Consider the following 7,300-nt stretch of genomic DNA (forward strand, 5'->3'; position numbering starts at 1 on the left):
CGCTGTCCTCGGCGGGGGACGTCTGTCTCTCGGACGGGCGGCCGGCTGCCTATTTGACTACTTCCGTTACGGGTCTGCCTGCTGAACGGAGGCATTGTGTCCGTTATCTCGCGTCACCATCGCGCTTCCTGGTCCCTCACCCGCTGCTACCCACACCGGGGCGCTGGCTGGGGCAATAACACAGGCAAATGATCTGGACGCCTTTGTTGTTGTTGTTTTCACCCGTTTAATAAAGATAACAGACCACAAGGCCAACCTGACGCAGGCCTCACGCGGCATGGCACAGTGATGACGGACTGTCCGGGTGGTCTGAGGTTCGGTCCCGCTCCCACACTTTACAGCCGAGCCAGAGCACGACACACCAGGCGTGGACAGACGTTTAACGAGAGAGAATGTGAGAAAAAAACAATATATAAAAGAATATAAACCCAGCACTCTGGAACACTGTCATGTCACGTTATAAAACAACATAAACCCAGCACTCTGGAACACTGTCATGTCACGTTATAAAAGAATATAAACCCAGCACTCTGGAACACTCTCATGTCACTTTATAAAAGAACATAAACCCAGCACTCTGGAACACTGTCATGTCACGTTATAAAAGAATATAAACCCAGCACTCTGGAACACTGTCATGTCACGTTATAAAAGAATATAAACCCAGCACTCTGGAACACTGTCATGTCACGTTATAAAAGAATATAAACCCAGCACTCTGGAACACTCTCATGTCACTTTATAAAAGAACATAAACCCAGCACTCTGGAACACTGTCATGTCACGTTATAAAAGAATATAAACCCAGAACTCTGGAACACTGTCATGTCACGTTATAAAAGAATATAAACCCAGCACTCTGGAACACTCTCATGTCACTTTATAAAAGAATATAAACCCAGCACTCTGGAAGACTCTCATGTCACTTTATAAAAGAATATAAACCCAGCACTCAGGAACACTGTCATGTCACTTTATAAAACAACATAAACCCAGCACTCTGGAACACTGTCATGTCACGTTATAAAATAATATAAACCCAGCACTCTGGAACACTCTCATGTCACTTTATAAAAGAATATAAACCCAGCACTCAGGAACACTGTCATGTTACGTTATAAAGCAACATAAACCCAGCACTCTGGAACACTGTCATGTCACTTTATAAAAGAATATAAACCCAGCACTCTGGAACACTGTCATATCACTTTATAAAAGAATATAAACCCAGCACTCAGGAACACTGTCATGTCACTTTATAAAACAACATAAACCCAGCAGTCTGGAACACTGTCATGTCACTTTATAAAAGAACATAAACCCAGCACTCAGGAACACTGTCATGTCACTTTATAAAAGAATATAAACCCAGCACTCAGGAACACTGTCATGTCACTTTATAAAAGAATATAAACCCAGCACTCAGGAACACTGTCATGTCACGTTATGAAACAATATAAACCCAGCACTCAGGAACACTGTCATGTCACTTTATAAAAGAATATAAACCCAGCACTCAGGAACACTGTCATGTCACCTTATAAAACAACATAAACCCAGCACTCTGGAACACTGTCATGTCACTTTATAAAACAACATAAACCCAGCACTCTGGAACACTCTCATGTCACTTTACAAAAGCATATAAACCCAGCACTCAGGAACACTGTCATGTTACGTTATAAAGCAACATAAACCCAGCACTCTGGAACACTGTCATGTCACTTTATGAAAGAATATAAACCCAGCACTCTGGAACACTCTCATGTCACTTTATAAAAGAATATAAACCCAGCACTCAGGAACACTGTCATGTTACGTTATAAAGCAACATAAACCCAGCACTCTGGAACAATGTCATGTCACTTTATAAAAGAATATAAACCCAGCACTCTGGAACACTGTCATGTCACGTTATAAAAGAATATAAACCCAGCACTCTGGAACACTCTCATGTCACTTTATAAAAGAACATAAACCCAGCACTCTGGAACACTGTCATGTCACTTTATAAAAGAATATAAACCCAGCACTCAGGAACACTGTCATATCACTTTATAAAAGAATATAAACCCAGCACTCAGGAACACTGTCATGTCACTTTATAAGAAAATATAAACCCAGCATTCTGGAAGAATGTCATGTCACGTTATAAAAGAATATAAACCCAGCACTCAGGAACACTGTCATGTCACGTTATAAAAGCACATAAACCCAGCACTCTGGAACACTCTCATGTCACGTTATAAACGAATATAAACCCAGCACTCTGGAACACTGTCATGTCACGTTATAAAAGAATATAAACCCAGAACTCTGGAACACTGTCATGTCACGTTATAAAATAATATAAACCCAGCACTCTGGAACACTCTCATGTCGCTTTATAAAAGAATATAAACCCAGCACTCTGGAAGACTCTCATGTCACTTTATAAAAGAATATAAACCCAGCACTCAGGAACACTGTCATGTCACTTTATAAAACAACATAAACCCAGCACTCTGGAACACTGTCATGTCACGTTATAAAATAATATAAACCCAGCACTCTGGAACACTCTCATGTCACGTTATAAAAGAATATAAACCCAACACTCTGGAACACCGTCATGTCACGTTATAAAAGAATATAAACCCAGCACTCTGGAACACTGTCATGTCACGTTTTAAAAGAACATAAACCCAGCACTCTGGAACACTCTCATGTCACGTTATAAACGAATATAAGCCCAGCACTCTGGAACACTGTCATGTCACGTTATAAAAGAATATAAACCCAGAACTCTGGAACACTGTAATGTCACGTTATAAAAGAATATAAACCCAGCACTCTGGAACACTTTCATGTCACGTTATAAAAGAATATAAACCCAGCACTCTGGAAGACTCTCATGTCACTTTATAAAAGAATATAAACCCAGCACTCAGGAACACTGTCATGTCACTTTATAAAACAACATAAACCCAGCACTCTGGAACACTGTCATGTCACGTTATAAAATAATATAAACCCAGCACTCTGGAACACTCTCATGTCACTTTATAAAAGCATATAAACCCAGCACTCAGGAACACTGTCATGTTACGTTATAAAGCAACATAAACCCAGCACTCTGGAACACTGTCATGTCACTTTATAAAAGAATATAAACCCAGCACTCTGGAACACTGTCATATCACTTTATAAAAGAATATAAACCCAGCACTCAGGAACACTGTCATGTCACTTTATAAAACAACATAAACCCAGCAGTCTGGAACACTGTCATGTCACTTTATAAAAGAACATAAACTCAGCACTCAGGAACACTGTCATGTCACTTTATAAAAGAATATAAACCCAGCACTCAGGAACACTGTCATGTCACGTTATGAAACAATATAAACCCAGCACTCAGGAACACTGTCATGTCACTTTATAAAAGAATATAAACCCAGCACTCAGGAACACTGTCATGTCACTTTATAAAACAACATAAACCCAGCACTCTGGATCACTGTCATGTCACTTTATAAAACAACATAAACCCAGCACTCTGGAACACTCTCATGTCACTTTATAAAAGCATATAAACCCAGCACTCAGGAACACTGTCATGTTACGTTATAAAGCAACATAAACCCTGCACTCTGGAACACTGTCATGTCACTTTATGAAAGAATATAAACCCAGCACTCTGGAACACTCTCATGTCACTTTATAAAAGAATATAAACCCAGCACTCAGGAACACTGTCATGTTACGTTATAAAGCAACATAAACCCAGCACTCTGGAACACTGTCATGTCACTTTATAAAAGAATATAAACCCAGCACTCTGGAACACTGTCATGTCACGTTATAAAAGAATATAAACCCAGCACTCTGGAACACTCTCATGTCACTTTATAAAAGAACATAAACCCAGCACTCTGGAACACTGTCATGTCACTTTATAAAAGAATATAAACCCAGCACTCAGGAACACTGTCATATCACTTTATAAAAGAATATAATCCCAGCACTCAGGAACACTGTCATGTCACGTTATGAAAGAATATAAACCCAGCACTCTGGAACACTGTCATGTCACTTTATAAAACAACATAAACCCAGCACTCAGGAACACTGTCATGTCACGTTATAAAAGAATATAAACCCAGCACTCAGGAACACTGTCATGTCACTTTATAAAAAAATATAAACCCAGCATTCTGGAACAATGTCATGTCACGTTATAAAAGAATATAAACCCAGCACTCTGGAACACTGTCATGTCATCCAAAGGAGTTGAATCAAGTGCAACTGGACTTGGTATATATCCGTGAAGACGTTCCGCCTCTCATCCAAGAGGCTTCCTCAGTTCGTGCCTTTCTGACTAGATCAAGCGAGTCTGACTGGCTGCTGATGAGACTCAGTATTTATCCTCTAGGAGTCGTTGTCAGAGTTATTGATGTCCATGGCTCTTTGTGTCCCGATGTTTACCAACGCCCGTCGCTAACAGAGCCATAGATATGAGTGGCTCTTTTGTGTACCGATGTTTGGCCGCGCCCGTCGTTATCGGAGCTATTGATTTGCATTTGCTTAGCAGCGACGGTCGTTGGGGTTGTTAGTTTCGACTTCATTATTCAGTGGTCATGGGAGTCGTTGGAGCCGTTAGTGACCGACTGTTGTTCTTGGAGGCTAGGCTTCTTGAGTCTCCTGTCCAAAGAGCCATGGACATCTATATCTCTGACAACGACTCCAAGAGGATAAAAACTGAGTCTCATCAGCAGCCAGTCAGACTAGCTTGGTCTAGTCAGAAAGGCACGAACTGAGGAAGCCTCTTGGATGAGAGGCGAAACGTCTTCACGGATACTATATACCAAGTCCAGTTGCAGTTGATTCACCTCCTTTTGAGAACCATGACGACCTGGATGAATGAGAACATTCACAGACACTGTCATGTCACTTCATGCACTCCCGTACATGAAATGAAACGGCGTTTCCCCCAGCCCACACCAGCACAACACAAAGACACAACAACACGTCCAAAAACTAACACACATAACCTAACTAACACATACTCACACTAACACACATACCCACGCTAACACACATACCCACACTAACACAAATAGCCACACTAACACACACACACACACACACACACACACACTAACACACATACCCACACTAACACACACACACACACTAACACACATACCCACACTAACACACATATCCACACTAAAACACATACCCACACTAACACACATACCCACACTAACACACACACACACCAACACATATAGCCACACTAACACACATACACACACACTAACACACATACCCACACTAACAAACATACCCAAACTAACACACATACCCACACTAACACACATACCCACACTAACACACATATCCACACTAACACACACACACACACACACCCACACTTACACACACACCCACACTAACACACATACCCACACTAACACACACACCCACACTAACACACATACCCACACTAACACACATACCCACACTAACACATATACCCACACTAACACACATACCCACACTAACACACACACCCACACTAACACACATACCCACACTAACACACATACCCACACTAACACATACCCACACTAACACACATACCCACACTAACACACACACCCACACTAACACACACACCCACACTAACACACATACCCACACTAACACACACACCCACACTAACACACACACCCACACTAACACACCCACACTAACACACATACCCACAGTAACACACATATCCACACTAACACACATACCCACACTAACACACACACTCACACTAACACACATACCCACACTAACACACACACCCACACTAACACACATACCCACACTAACACACACACCCACACTAACACACATACTCACACTAACACATATACCCACACTAACACACACCCACACACACTAACACACACCCACACTAACACACATACCCACACTAAAAAAAAAATTTTTTAAAAACCACCCTCCGAGGGAACAACGCCAGCCAGGATGACTGTGGGAACCGCCGGTCTGCATGGGCTACCAGTTAGCTTAGACCGCCCTCGGCGTCTCCTCCTCGGGTGCAGCTCCAGGCGAGGCCGCCGCCAGACCGCCCTCGGTGTTGTCGGAGCTGCCGATCTGCATGGGCTAGCCGCTAGCCGACCCAGCACCGGCTCTCCCAGCCATCAAACAAGACAACACTTAGTCGCAGACGGGGACCAAGACGCTGCGTGGACGGTGCTGGGTGAGGCCGCCGCACACGGGGATTCGCGCCGCCATCTTCCCACACCGGAAGCGGGTGTAATAAGAAAAGGGATTAAAGAGGTAGGTAATATAACCGGTTATTTTCTTGCCCGGTGCGGGATTCGATGCGGGGTGTACTGCACCACAAGGCGACGTCACTAACCGCTCGACTAAGGGGTCAGACCCCCTAGCTAGTCGGCCAGTGGGTCTTATTAGTAGTTTACAGTCGTCACCCTCTCCCGGAAGCGCGCCCTCGCACTTTGTTATTCCCGCGCTCCGAAGAGACTTCTGAGGATCTGCACACTTCCGGATCCCGCCGCTGCCACCAATATAACCGGTTATTTTCTTGCCCGGTGCGGGATTCGATACGGGGTGTACTGCACCACAAGGCGACGTCACTATTCGGGTTAGTGATGTATTTATACTCTCATGTGTTCCCTAAACTCACGCGACGTTCACAATATCCACCTCAAATCCCTTTCAGCTCACCACTGTGTGCGTGCGTGTGTGCGCATGCGTGCGTGTGTGTGATGGCCTGTCCAGGGTGTCTCCCCGCCTGCCGCCGCGCAGTGGCTGCTGGGATAGGCTCCAGCATCCCCGCCACCCTGACAGCAGGATAAGTGGTTGGGATAATGGATGGATGGATGGGTGGATGGGTGATTGGCTGTAATGATTTAACTTAATGATAATAATTAGTCTGAGAATCGGTAAGATAATAACCGGAAGTGAATGTTTCCGGACGTTGTGTAAAATGTGTACTTAGTGTTACATTGTAGTAATTTAACACCGGCCTCATTTTGCAGACTCTTAGGGGCGTCACCAGTCACCCGTGTGCAGCGGGTGTCTCGTTTAACCTCAAGGCCAGTTTAGTATGTGGTGATTCGATCAGTGGCACTAATGAAGAATTATGCTCTTCTTTTATTTTATAGAAAAATACAACATTCATACATTAGACCAACAGGGAAATAACATATTTCACAAGCCCGTCGAACTCTATAGAATCAAATGAGGAATTGTTTCTTCCCCTCTGCGCCGTTTATAG

Source organism: Lampris incognitus, chromosome 4, assembly GCF_029633865.1.
Source record: "Lampris incognitus isolate fLamInc1 chromosome 4, fLamInc1.hap2, whole genome shotgun sequence".
NCBI lineage: Eukaryota > Metazoa > Chordata > Actinopteri > Lampriformes > Lampridae > Lampris > Lampris incognitus.